The following is a 14952-nucleotide window of genomic DNA, read 5'->3' as shown; positions in this document are numbered from 1 at the left end:
GTTTTATTCCTTAAAAAGGAATGGTCATGACCGGATATCTGGTTCCTGCCACCACTGGGGTGCAGGAAGGGATAGAGCAATATTTTATTGACAATACATAGCTTATATACTTGAGTTACATTATAGAAACCAATATAGTAGGCGTAACAGCTGAGAGAAACAAGATAAAACACACATGTGGTAATAATACGTAATTAGAAGGCGTGAACTAGGCGTGAACATAGAGGTGAGTGCTAGAAACGTCATAGGTAGGTGTCATAAGTGGGTGGCAACAAAAGCAGAATCTTGCAATGTCAGCAAAAATCTGAGGCCTGGATGCGCGCGCAGCCGCATGACGTGTGATTGACGTGAAACTGGAGGGTGCAGGGGACTTGACATTTACAGTGGCGGAAAGAGACAGAAGTCTGGTTATGTCAGATCAACTCGTACTTCTATCATATCTAATATCTGATGTTTGGGAACCATATTATCTGGACGGAAAGGTCTCTGTGGCTGAAGCTATTCTATACTGACTGTGCGTGCGTGTATAAGCGTCTAAGTGTCTGCAGGAGATGCGAGGGGGGCATGGGCCTTCCATGGTAACAGGGGCTATGAATCACTTGCACAGAGACAGTAAGGCCAGGCCCTTCGCTCTGCAGCTGGGGGGGATGTTTACTTAAACTAGTAGGCAGGAATGCATTTTCGGAGAGGGAAATAGATAACTTGAAGGTTGAATTCAGTCTTGGCAGGCAGCAGGCTGAGCTAAACGCGGTGGGCCGCGCTGGAAGTAAGGCAGAGGTCACGGGTACAGAGACAGCCTGGGCTGAGGCTTTCAGAGTCAGAAAACAGAAAAAGGCTCGATGGCAGAATTCAGGGCCTGCTTCGCCAGAGCTGAAAAACGTGTAAGGTACACTACAAAAAGACGTTGGCATGGCATACTTAGGAACGGACTATTCAACCCATTCTGGGTAGGTCTGAAAGAGGACATGTTGACGTTGGACGCAAATGTATTTGCGTTTTCATAGCTGGCACAGGAGGGAAGTTACATGCACTTTAAGCTCGTACATGGAGACGGTGGGGTACACGATAGGGAACATAACTTGACCAAAAATTTATATTTCCTCATTCCCTCCTTGTTCCCTACGGACCCTTCATGATATCTCGATCCTCATGAATCGATCAGTCTGTTCTTGTAACATCATTTGCTCGTCTCTCTTCCGTTGTCGGTTTGAGAGAAAACTGGAATGTTCAATGCACGATGTGGCGCACAGTCCACAAATCGCTGGCCCACACTGTAGGCACAGGCAACAACTGAATACTATGACAAGAACAATGCCTAGGAAGGATAGGATCTTCCATCCCCAAGCCGTTAACGTTGTCCAGAACCAACCGGACCAAGTCCAGGTGCCTGGATTCTGATGTATCGAACTTGCAATTTTATGAAGACGTGTAATAGCTTTGTATACAGTTGGCGCGTTTTCTGGAATGAAAACACAGCAACTTGACCCGATGACCTTACAGGCTCCACCTCTATCTGCCAAGATGACGTCAATAACGAGACGATTCTGAAGGACAACAATCCGCATAGCAGACTGTTCCTCTGTTAAGTTACCTAGAGCGGAGGCAGTTTCATTTACTACTGCTTCGAGTGTTCTGGTTAATCTACGTATCAGTTTACTGTTTTGGACGGGGCCTGTGAAGAAAAAGAATCCTTTATTGAAATCTGTGTATTGCTCCCATGCCGTTTCAGTATAGTCGACAATCGGGAGATCTCTTCTGAGTCTATTCTTTACTAGATTTGTATTTCTGTGGTAATCAGGAGGGGCTAGGAAAACAGGTGGCAGAAGGAAGGCAATGTAACAGGTACCATCCCAATCGGGAGGTAAGCGTATGTATGCGGTATAGCCACAAACAAAGTAGGAATGACGAGTAGCTTTAAAGGAGGACTTGCCATGATCACTGAATTCGACCACGGTAGTGCATTTACTATGACCTTAGTGTACTGAACCCTTCTTTCTGACACATAAGTCACCTGTGACTGGTAGTACTGACAGAGCAGGGAGAACTGGTGCAGCTTCGGATTCAACAGTGAGAATCATAAGGTTAATTGTATAATTACCTAATCCATATACTTCATTTTCTAGATCAGTTCCTACTCTAGTGGGAGTCCCTTCTTGTCAGGGTAACAGGCATTAAGCAGAACTAAGTTCAAGTTTCCCCAAACCCAGCTCCCTTTGAAAACAGCAACATCAGGATCTAAAGAATTAATTATTCTAAACCATGCACCACAGGAGCCATTATGAGTGAACGGGTACGGAAAGAGGGGCAGAACTCCCTTGTATTTCTGATAGGGAGGGAGTCGGCCACATATCCAACAGTTTGTAGCATTGTTAGTCCGATGGGAATGGTGTAACATACTAATGAATGTGTTGTTGCGCAGCGCGAGTCTGTAAGACAATTCGTGAGGCGGTAATGTACTAAAAGAATGTTCAGCAGAAACATTGTAAGCAGATTGTTCACGCTTGAAGATAGGGTAGTATATGGGAAGCAATATACTCGCCACAATAATCAGAAAACTTAGAAAAAACATAATAAATAATGTCACTATACAGTGGCTGCGGAGTGATTTGCAATATGCACGTTTCTTGAATTGTCTCTCTCTCTCTCTATCTCGATCTAGGGGATACATGTCAGAAACTATTTAACCGATTCACCTAGGGGAGGACTTAAACAATTAAACTGTCTGACTTGCTAGATCGAAGCTTCAGTTTATACTCCTCTTGGGGAGTTTTCTCTCGTTTGGGAACTTTAAAGTCAATAGGTTTGATACAGTCTTTGGAGGGGGTGGACGAGTCAGGGTCTGGTTTCAGTTCGTTGCATTTTTTAATATGACTCGTATGTATCCACCCCTTTCTGCCTTCCACCTTTATTGCTGTCCTCGTAGTGAGAAGGACGGTCTTCGGCTCTTTCCAGCGGGGCTCCAGCGGACTTTTCCTGTCAAAGTTCCTTATTAAGACGGTGTCACCTGGTCGGACATCGTGCGGTTTTACATCAGTGTTGTCAGGGAAGGCTGCGGCAACCTGTGAACGACATGATTGGAGTGCAGACATCAAGGAGGCAAGGTAATCTGTCAGCATATTACAATCGACATCAGTAATTTTCTTAGGCATGGGCGTCCCCCACATATTCGGTGGTCTGCCAAAGACCACTTCGTACGGGGATAGTCCTGATCTCGAATGGGCAACCATTCTCATGTAGAACAATGCAACTGGCAGGGCGACTATCCAGTCGACCCCTTTCTCTTTACAAACTTTGGCAAGGCGGGTCTTTAGTGTCTGGTTATGCCTTTTTACAAGGCCTGCGGCTTCAGGGTGTCGGACACAATGGAACCTCCACTGATATCCTAGCAGAAGGGAGACATGCTTCATGAGTTCGGATGAAAACGGCTGTCCGTTATCTGAGTACACGACACGAGGCAAGCCGTATCGTGGGAAGAATTCTCGAACCAGCTGCCTGGCAGTGGTCGGGGCAGTGTAATCTGAGACTGGGTATGCTTCGGTCCAACGGGAGAGTGCACAAACAACTACGAGGACATATTTGAATCCTCGACAACGGTCCATCTGGATATAATCCATCTGGAGGACTTCAAAAGGGTGATCGGGAGGATGAAATCCACCTTGCTCTACAGGAACGCTTTTACCTGGATTAAACTGACAACAGATCATGCAAGTACGCACTTTCTGTTTTGCTGCTGCTCGTAAGTGTTTGTTGTACCAGAGATTCTGTAAACTGTCTAACATAGCTTTCTCTCCTAGATGTGCCGGACTATGTGCTGTATTTATCATGATTTGAACCATTGAGTCGGGGAGAAACCATGTAGATTTTCCCTTCGTGACCCATCCTTGATCTGTCTGGATCCCTCCTAGTTCAGTCCATTTCTTTATTTCATCTGAAGTAGCATGTGTCTGGATATCGATTACATCTAGGGTGGGATCCCTGACTGTCATACACTGTGTTGGTACTATTGTCTTCGTCACATCGGTAGTCTGGGTGTGAGTCAATGCTGTATGTTTTGCTGTCTGATCTGCCAGGTCGTTACCCTGGGAAACAGAATCTGTAACTTTAGTATGTGCTTTACACTTCATGACTGATATGCCCGAGGGCAGATGTATTGCTTCTAACAGTGCTTGAATGAGGGGACCGTGTTGGATCTTGGCACCATGAGAGGTCAAGAAACCTCTTTCTTGCCATAACATGCCGAAGTCGTGTACGACTCCGAACGCATAACAGGAATCAGTGTATATGTTAACATTTCTGTTCTTGGCTAGTATACAAGCTCGGGTCAGAGCGATGAGCTCCGCCGCTTGAGCAGACAGTGTGTCAATACGATGTGTTTCTTTAACTTCAGTTTCAGTGGTCACTGCATACACGGCCACTAATTCTCCTGTACTTGTTCTCATGCATGAACCATCCACGTAAAGTGTCAGGTCTGGATTGGTCAGTGGGACATCTGTTAAGTCTCGTCGAGGCTTTGTTACTGCATTAATGATCTCTATACAATCATGCGGGGCTCGATCTGCCATAATTGTAGGTAACAATGTTGCAGGATTCAGAATGCTGCAGCGTCTGATTTCTATGTGAGGCTGGAACAGTGTCAATTCATAGCCTGTCAGTCGTGCTATAGTCAAGTGTTGAGTCTGGGTTCTGTTTAAAAGAACCTCTACAGAATGTGGAACTTGTACTGTTAATTGATGTCCTAAAACAATTGAGTCGCTCTGTCTGATTGCTAGCGCTGTTGCTGCTACTGACTTTAAGCACGCAGGGAGTGCCTGGGCTACTGAATCCAATGTACTTGAAAAATAAGCGCAAGGCTTATGTGAACCTGCTTGGTCTTGAGTGAGGACAGACAATGCTGTACCATCACGTTCTGTAACAAAAAGTGTAAAAGGTTTGCTGTAGCATGGTGTCGCTAGAACTGGTGCTTGGCATAAAGCTTTCTTTAATTCTTCAAAAGCCTGTGTATGTTCCTGAGTCCAAGGAAGGGCAGTCGAAGTCGCTGCCTCCTGTGTTGTTAACTGAATCAGTGGTTTAGCTAGAAATGCATACTGGGGAATCCATTGTCTGCAGTACGAGGTGAGGCCTATAAAGGCCCGCACTTCCTTTTGTGTCTGGGGTAGTGGCATATTTACAATTAACTGAATGCGATCGGGAGTGAGCTGTCTCCCCACTTTGGACAGCAAGTGACCCAAGTACACAACTTGCTGAACACAGAATTGTAGCTTCGAAGGAGACACCTTGTGTCCCTTGTCGGCCAGAAAATGTAAAACTGTCAGTGATGCTTGTTCACATTCGGGTTCACTTCGTGCGGTGATCAGCAGATCATCGACGTATTGCAGTAAAGCGGTGTTAACTGGCATTATGATAAAATCAAGTTGTCTTTTCAGTGCTTGGCTATAGATGCTGGGGCTTTCTGTGAATCCTTGAGGTGCGCGTGAAAATTTGAAACTTCGTCCATTTAAACTGAATCCGAAGAGATATTGGCTCTCGGGATCAATAGGTACACTGAAGAAGGCGTTCTTGAGGTCAATTACAGTAAAGAACGTTGCTTCTGAATCAATAGCAGTTAATAAGGATGAGATGTCGGGAACCACAGGGTACTGTGGAATAATGCATTTATTCAATTCTCTTAAATCAATCACCAGCCGATATACTGGCGGTGCATTGGGATCCGTACGTTTAAGAATCGGAATGATGGGTGAGTTACAGATATTGGAGTCGGTTTCTACGACCACTCCTTGGGCAATGAGCTCTTCAATGATTTCCAGTAAAGCCACTACAGCATCGGGTGGTAACTTGTATTGTCTGATTCTGGGTAAAACAACACCTGGTTTGAGTGTGACACGGTATGGTGTAATGTGCATACAACCTACATCAGTTGGGCCTTTCGCCCACAAGTGATCTGGTACATTTTTCAATCTGACATCAAACTCTCGTAACACATAATGACCCTTAAAGTCTCTTAAGAAGAGTCTAACTCCTTCCGGAGAGCAACATATGACAGCTCCTAGAGCTTTCAATGTCTTTATTCCTAACAGATTTTCTGGACATGATTTCGTGAGTAACAGGTCTGTAACACGTGATAATGGACCCACCGCCAGGGGAACGGGTTTCGATACCTCATTTACAATAGGCTGTCCTGAAAAACCAAGGGAAACATTCTGTGAGCCTGAGAGGGGTGCCCCTGGAACTTCATCGTGGCTGATTGTGGTGCGACTTGTCCCTGTGTCAATTAAAAAACTTTCTGTCTTTTCCCAATACTTGACTGTGTACATAAGGACCCTCTTGATCTACAGGAATCTCAATAAGAGGCAAGCCACCCTCCCTCTCTAGGCTGTTTCATGTGTATCGTGGATAATCGGGGTAATCAGATTGGGCATACTGGTACATCTGCTGCGAGACTTGTTGAGTCGCAGCAATGGGCTGTGGCTGTGACTGTCTCTGAGGTACCGCTACTGTCTGGGCTGTATGTGATGGAACATGCATAGGCTGTGTATTCTGCATGGGCTGTATATTCTGTGAAGACTGATGCTGATTATGATCTTGTCTAGGTGGATGCGGTCTTTCTTTAGTTTTACCTGTCGCTATATTATGTTTCAGAACTGAGCATTCATGTACGTAGTGACCTGGCTGCTTGCAATTGTTGCATGTCCCTTTAACAGGAGCTGCGGAATGGCCTGTCTGGGTCGTACCCTTTCTCTGGCCGTCGGCTGGAACCGATTGGGCCACTAACATTTTCATTTTCGTGTCTTTCATGCGTTTCTGTTCCTGATCCTGTTCTTCTCTAATTCTGTTCTGATGATATTGTAACATCTGTAACATCTGTGATGGCGTATTTGCCTGCCAAGTACTTTCAACTTTATACACGCGGTTCTTAACTAATGGCAGGGAATTCTCGACTAATTTTGACACAAAAAGATGCGGGTATGACTCACTACTTGGTTTAAGGCCACTATTAATAATGAAACATTTCTCGAATCTTGAATAGAAGTCACTAGTATCTTCATCGTGTTTCTGTTTACAGGACGAGATGGCGTCCCAATCTTCCTTTCTAGTTGTCAGCAATCTTGGGAGAACCTGTACTATCAAACCTGGTAATGCTTTAGTTTTCTCCCCAAGGCCTAGCCCTGGGGTACGTTTTCCCTCCTCTTCTTCTATTTCTGCCCATACAATCTTTTTGTCTCCCACTTCCCATTCTTTTTCCTTGAGTTTCTCGTAGATGCCCGTGGGCAGCAGTACCTTTAACATTTTCATGATATCTTCATATGTGTAATCCCCCATCAGTAACATGTCTTTAAGTTCTCTGTGAAAACCTGCAGGGTCTTTATCGTGACAGGGTACTAGTTTCTTCATTTCCAATAGTTCTAACTTGGTCAGAGGTGTGTATACATACACACGTTTCAGATTATGATCGGTACCCATGACTGGATGTACTTCTCGTAAGGGGTTCTGACTTTCAATGCCATGCAGACGCTCCATATGATACATTTTTCTTTCTGGGGACGGAGCAGGAACATATTGTGAACCCAGGAAAGTGTTATGTCTGTGTCGTTGTTCTAGAATTATTTGAATTAATTTGGTACTTAAACCTCTCCATCTATCCATGAGTAGTGCTTCTAATGTATCGTGTAAGGGACCTGGGTCAGCGTGTTGATATCTGAATAGCGTGAGGAGGTGTTGAATCATGTATACACCTGCTAACTTCTGCTCGTCTGGGGAAAGGTTCAGAAATGTCTGTGCTACGGTGTCATCATTGTATATATTCGGGTTGTCAGCCCATAGTACAGCTGACCGGGCTAATTCGTGCTCATCCATAGTACTGAGTACATGGTACGCCATTCGTTCTCGAAGCCTTTTATCAGTCTCCTGGAACTGATGTTCTGGAGAATTCGGTTTTGTTATGCCAGAGAGAAAAACTCTCTTGCTTTCTGGACGAATGCCTTTCCTAAGGTAAGTTCCCTTACCTACATATGTTATCGTATCTGCAGTCTTTTCTGATTCTTCAGGTTCTTCCTCCTCCTCGGAGGAGGCATTCTCTTTTTCTTTTTCTTTTTCATGTATCTCTATTACTGCTTTTCTTATTTTCTTGTACATACTGGCTATGCAACCCCCTTTATCATGTTTTCTTTCAGATATATTTTGACCCCACTTGTTGAGTCCATCTAATTCATCCTGTTCTGTCTCAGGCCTGTCTCGTTCTCTTATTAAGCAATTTATGAAAAAACGTAGTATATACGCTTGAGTATCGACTTTCTGATGTGCCATGGCTTCCTTAATACTGTCAGGGTCTTCCCCAGTCCGGACAAAATTATATATTCTATCTAGGTACTCTTTCATTCCTGAGAAGTACAGTAGGTAATCTGTAGCTTGTCGTAAGCGAAGTGATGCTATAAACATCCTATCATCTTTGCCGGGTACTGGGTCGTATCTGCAAACCTGAAGCGGTTCTTTGAGTGGGTCGAGGCGGGGTGAGTGGAGCATAAAGGGCTTCTGCAAGTGTAATCTGTGTGTTGGCGGCGGGGTCTGGTGACCCCCGGACGCACCTCCTGAGGCTGAAGCTTGAGCGTTATCTCTTTGTGGAGTCTGTATCGGTACTTGAATTGGTCTTTTAGTAGGATCAGGTAGAAGCGGTTTCGGTAGATTAATTTTAGGTGCGGGAAGTGGTGGAGGTGGTGGAGCAGGGGGAACCTGTCGGACGGGAGAACCTTGCTGTGGTACTGGCGGGATACGATCTCGGGGCGGGTTACCACCCCCGTCACCGTCGGTAGGTGGGACGCGGACAGGCAGATTGGTGTAAGCGGGAGCTACATCCTCTAGATAGGAATTCAGAAATATGTCTTTAGTGGTCCTGTGAGTTACTTTAGTTGGAATTAATGGTGGCGGCAGATTTTTCGGTATTTCTGAAGTGGCCTCAGGCGAACCCTCGGCCACTAGATACATGCCATTTAAGAGATTGGTTCGTGCGCGGTCTATTTGCTCTGATTTTACTCGAATCCCCTCAGTAACTAATTCGTTTTCTTGAGCTTTATCTGATTCTTTAAGTCTGTCTTCTCTACGGAGTGCTTTTTCAGCACGCTTATGTGATTCCTTACGCCAAAATTCTATGGCGTCTTTCTGAGATTGTCTGGCTTTCTTTTTCCATAGTGCTTCTTCTACCTTCATGATGCACTCGGCATCCCATGTTCCGGTAACGGGCCATCTGTGTCTTTCGTCTAGATGCTTAGTATAATCGGCCCATAAATCTAGATACAGTATGGCGTCTATGCCATGTTTATGGTACATGAAATTTCCAGGAGTGTCCCTAGGGGGAATAGGAATTTCTTCCTCTAGCATCCCTTTCCTAGTTCCTATCTGCTTTAACTTGTTGAAAAACGGCATCTTGTTTACTTTATACTGAATGCTCAATCCTTGCTACTTAATACTGAATACAGCTAGTTACACAAGAACACAATAATGCATATAAAAAAAAACAGTCACTCATACAACGACATTAATCACATGAAAAACATTAAAGAAACCTATTACTACCCCCTATACCGGATGTGCTGCTAAACAGCACAGATACACTGCTGAGAACAGTGCAAGAACTTGAATCATCGGATATACTGCTAAACAGTACAGATACACTGTCTAAAACAGTGCAGACCGGACTTGTGTACCCAAACCCGTCTAGATACGTCCCAGCAATGGTACTCACCGGGAAGCACGGAAAACAGAAGGCCTCGGAAAACTCGACTGGACTGGACTGGACCGGACTCGACTCGACTCGACACGTGGATACTTCGGAAAACTGGTGGGCCTCTTGACACCTCGGACCTTGCTTCTTTCGGCTAGGCTCTGGTCGGGATCCTCCGCGCTCCTCACCGCCTCGTCTGGGTGCTAATTGCAGTCTTCGTCACCTCCGTGGGCCAGAGGGAGATACAGGAAATCCTGCCGGTACGCGTAGTTTCCGTCTAACTGATGGCAGGGGACAGAGTTTGCAACGCACCAACCGGCGCGTGAGGTGGGGGAGGGGTCCCTGTTCGGGCGCCAAAATAATGTGGTAAATATTTGATTTACCGTCTTAATTTCTATGCAGGTAAGTACTTAATCAATAATAACTCAAGTCGGAAAGAAAAAGGCAGAGTCCGTGGTGTTAGAGTTCTTAGGGGTTTTATTCCTTAAAAAGGAATGGTCATGACCGGATATCTGGTTCCTGCCACCACTGGGGTGCAGGAAGGGATAGAGCAATATTTTATTGACAATACATAGCTCATATACTTGAGTTACATTATAGAAACCAATATAGTAGGCGTAACAGCTGAGAGAAACAAGATAAAACACACATGTGGTAATAATACGTAATTAGAAGGCGTGAACTAGGCGTGAACATAGAGGTGAGTGCTAGAAACGTCATAGGTAGGTGTCATAAGTGGGTGGCAACAAAAGCAGAATCTTGCAATGTCAGCAGAAATCTGAGGCCTGGATGCGCGCGCAGCCGCATGACGTGTGATTGACGGTGGTGATTGAGGGTGCAGGGGACTTGACATTTACAGTGGCGGAAAGAGACAGAAGTCTGGTTATGTCAGATCAACTCGTACTTCTATCATATCTGATATCTGATGTTTGGGAACCATACTATCTGGACGGAAAGGTCTCTGGGGCAGAAGCTATTCTATACTGACTGTGCGTGCGTGTATAAGCGTCTAAGTGTCTGCAGGAGATGCGAGGGGGGCATGGGCCTTCCATGGTAACAGGGGCTATGAATCACTTGCACAGAGACAGTAAGGCCAGGCCCTTCGCTCTGCAGCTGGGGGGATGTTTACTTAAACTAGTAGGCAGGAATGCATTTTCGGAGAGGGAAATAGATAACTTGAAGGTTGAATTCAGTCTTGGCAGGCAGCAGGCTGAGCTAAACGCGGTGGGCCGCGCTGGAAGTAAGGCAGAGGTCACGGGTACAGAGACAGCCTGGGCTGAGGCTTTCAGAGTCAGAAAACAGAAAAAGGCTCGATGGCAGAATTCAGGGCCTGCTTCGCCAGAGCTGAAAAACGTGTAAGGTACACTACAAAAAGACGTTGGCATGGCATACTTAGGAACGGACTATTCAACCCATTCTGGGTGGGTCTGAAAGAGGACATGTTGACGTTGGACGCAAATGTATTTGCGTTTTCATAGCTGGCACAGGAGGGAAGTTACATGCACTTTAAGCTCGTACATGGAGACGGTGGGGTACACGATAGGGAACATAACTTGACCAAAAATTTATATTTCCTCAGAAGCTATCAGATTTCAGCAATTGTGGTAGATTCCGATCAATATTCCCAACTTTTATTCAATGTTCACCATCCTGGCAATGTACATAAAAGTATTGACTATTCCTGGCAGTGCGCAGGGCCACACTTCAACAGGTGTCGACAAATTTCAGTTGATCAACAGGAATAAAGAATTATCCACCCAAATTCTAGCTCTGAGTGTCTGACTGGCTTCTATCCAGTAATGTCTCTCAGCAGACCATCTCTGGGTACCCTTCCATGCCGGAACATCTTTCGGCATGGAAGGCTGGAAGGGTGCAGTCGTGGGTGCACTTGCATACAGGAATAGCTCCCAGCGGGACAACTATGGCACCTGTCCATGCTGAAATGTCTTCCAGCTGCCCAGCTGTGCATGCCCTTCCATGCCGGAGTGTCTCTCAGGGGATCAGCTATAGGCACCCTTTCGTACCGGAACATCTCCCAGCGAGTCAGCTGTGGGTGCGCTTCCATCCTGGAATGTGTCGCAGCGGGCCAACTCGGGGCACCCTTCCATGCCGAAATATCTCACAGTCAGCCAGATCTGGGTACCCGTCATGCCGGAATGTCTCTGAGCGGGCCAGCTCTGAGTATCCGTCATGCCAGAATGTCTCTGAGCGGGCCAGCTCTGGGTACCCGTCATGCCGGAATGTCTCCCAGAGTGCCAGCTCTGGGTGCCCTTCCATTTTGGAATGTCTCTCGGAGGACCAACTCTGGGTGTCTCTCCATCCTGAAATGTCTCCCAGTCTCCTAGCTCGGCTGGAATGTCTCCCCGCGAGGCAGCTCTGTGCACCCTTCCATGCTCGAATATCTCCCAGCGGACCAGCTGTGGGCACCCTTTCGTGCCAGAATGTCTCCCAGCTGACCAGCAGTGGATGCTTTTCCATGTTCAATTGTCTCTCAGACAGCCAGCATGACAGGACGCCCTTCCATGCAAGAATGACTCTCGTGGGCCAACTGTTGGTGCCCTTCCATGCTGGAATGTCTCCCAGCAGGCCCGGTGGCATCATTCAATGCTAGAATGTCTTCCAGCAGGCCAGCTCTGGGCTCTCTTCCAGCTAGAATGTCTCTCAGGGGGCCTCCTCTGGGTGAACTTCCATGCTGGAATGTCTCCCAGCCGCCTATCAATGCCAGAATGTCTCTCTACGTATCAGCTCTGAGTGCCCTTCCATCCTGAAATGTCTTACAGACAGCCAGCTCTTGAAACCCGTCGATTTCGAAATGTCACCCAGCCTGCCAGCTGTGGGTGCCCTTCCATGCTGGAATGTCTCCCCGTGGCCCAGCTGTGGGTGTCCTTCCATGCTATTATGTCTCCCAGTGGACTAGCTCTGGCATCATTCAATGCTGGAATGTCTTCCAGCTGGCCACCTCTTTGCCCTTCAATGCAGGAATGTCTCCTAGCGAGCCCTCTCTGGGCACCCTTCCATGCTGAAATGTCTCACAGAGGCCAAACTGTTGGTACCTTTCCATGCTGGGATGTCTCCCAGAGGGCAAGCTGGTCGCATCCTTCCATGCCTGAATGTCTCCCAGCAGGTCAGCTGTGAGCGCTCCTTCCATGCTGGACTGTCGCCCAACGACTCAGCTCTGGGCATCCTTCCATGGTGGAAGGCCTCCCAGCAGGCCAGCTCTGGGCGCCTTCCATGCTAGGATCTCTCCCAGCAGGCCAGCTCTGGGCGCCTTCCATGCTGGAATGTCACCTAGCAGACCAGCTCTGGGCGCCTTCCATGCTGGAATGTCTCCCAGCAGGCCAGCTCTGGGTGCCTTCCATGCTGGAATGTCACCTAGCAGACCAGCTCTGGGCGCCTTCCATGCTGGAATGTCACCCTGAAGACCAGCTCTGGGCGCCTTCCATTCTGGAATGTATCCCAGCAGGCCAGCTCTGGGTGCCTTCCATGCTGGAATGTCACCTAGCAGACCAGCTCTGGGCGCCTTCCATGCTGGAATGTCACCTAGCAGACCAGCTCTGGGCGCCTTCCATGCTGGAATGTCACCCAGCAGACCAGCTCTGGGTGCCTTCCATGTTAGGATATCTCCCTGCAGGCCAGCTCTGGGCGCCTTCCATGCTAGGATGTCTCCCAGCAGGCCAGCTCTGGGTGCCTTCCATGCTAGAATGGCACCCAGCAGACCAGCTCTGGGCACCCTTCCATGCTAAAATGTGTCCAAGCAGGCCAGCTCTGGGCACCTTCCATGCTAGGATGTCACCCAGCAGACCAGCTTTGGGCGCCTTCCATGCTAGAATGTCTCCCAGTGGGCCAGCTCTGGCCTCCCTTCCATGATAGAATGTCTTCCAGCCTGCCAGCTCTAGGTGCCCTTCCATGCTGAAATGTCTTCCCGCTGGCCAGATCTGGGTACCCTTCTATGATGGAATATTCTCCCTGTGGGACAGCTCTGGGCACCCTTCCATGCTAATATGTCTCCCAATGGACCACGTCTAGCGTCATTCAATGCTGAAATGTCTCACAGAGGCCAAGCTGTTGGAACCTTTCCATGCTGGAATGTCTCCCAGAGGGCAAGCTGGTCACACCCTTCTTTGCCCGAATGTCTCCCCGCAGGTCAGCTGTGAACGCTCCTTCCATGCTGGAATGTCGCTCAACGAGTCATCTCTGGGCACCCTTCCATGGTGGAAGGTCTCCCAGCAGACCAGCCCTGGGCGCCTTCCATGTTTTAATGTCTCCCAGCAGGCCAGCGCTGGGCGCCTTCCATGCTGGAATGTTTCCCAGTAGGCCTACTCTGGGTGCCTTCATGTTGGACTTGGCCTCGTGGCGTGGGTCCCCCCGTTTCTCAGTGTCCCGTTAGCCTTGCCCTGCACCCCAAAACCCCTGATCCTCCCGTTCCCTGTCCGCCCCGCTCCCTACACGACCCTACCAACGGACGACCATCCCCACATGCTCCTCCCGGTACTGGGCACCCTGAACCTGCATCACCCCACAGGGCCACCGGCCGCCATTACCCTTCCCGAGGTCCCTGACTCCATAGCCTTGTCCGACCCCGGTCCCAGCGAAACTTAGGCTGTAGACGCACCGTGCCCGGCTGGGGGGTAGAGGGCTTCCTGAGTGAGATAGGACCAAAGAGTTTCAATTGCACCTCCGGCCTCCCCTGGGGGACTGGTTTCTCTCACACCTCTGGCCTTCCCCTGTGGGCTGGTTTTGATCGCACCTCTGGCCTCCCCGAGAGCTGGTTCCAGACCCTGCTGTGCGTCTGGGAATCCCTGGACGCATCTTCAAGAGGATCAAAGGGCCAGCCGACGGAACTCTCTGACGACCAGTCCCGAGGCATGAGATCTCCGCCTGCGAGCGTCCGGACATCAAAGGGCCACAGCAATATATCAAGGGCCGCCCAAGAACTAGCGGGCAGTTGTATCCTGGACAAGAGAGCCCTGCTGATCTGTTCGCAGCTCAACCCTTGGGGGGAAGATTGAACGTTGGAACTTATCGAGCCCTGCTGACGCTGTCGCGGCTCATCCTCGTGAAGAAGGAACTGGAAACTCGGAGCCCTGCTGACTTCGTCGCGGCTCATCCTTGAAACTCTAAGGACATTCGTTGAACACCCTGAGCCCTGCTGATGCCGTCGCGGCTCCTCAAGAACTAACGGACACTCTGTTCACTCCGGATCGAGCCCTGCTGACCTCGTCCCGGCTCGAGGAGAACCC

This window comes from Lissotriton vulgaris, chromosome 9 (assembly GCF_964263255.1).
Source record: "Lissotriton vulgaris chromosome 9, aLisVul1.2, whole genome shotgun sequence".
NCBI lineage: Eukaryota > Metazoa > Chordata > Amphibia > Caudata > Salamandridae > Lissotriton > Lissotriton vulgaris.
The sequence above is the reverse complement of the archived record's forward strand: the minus strand, read 5'-3'. Positions refer to the sequence as shown.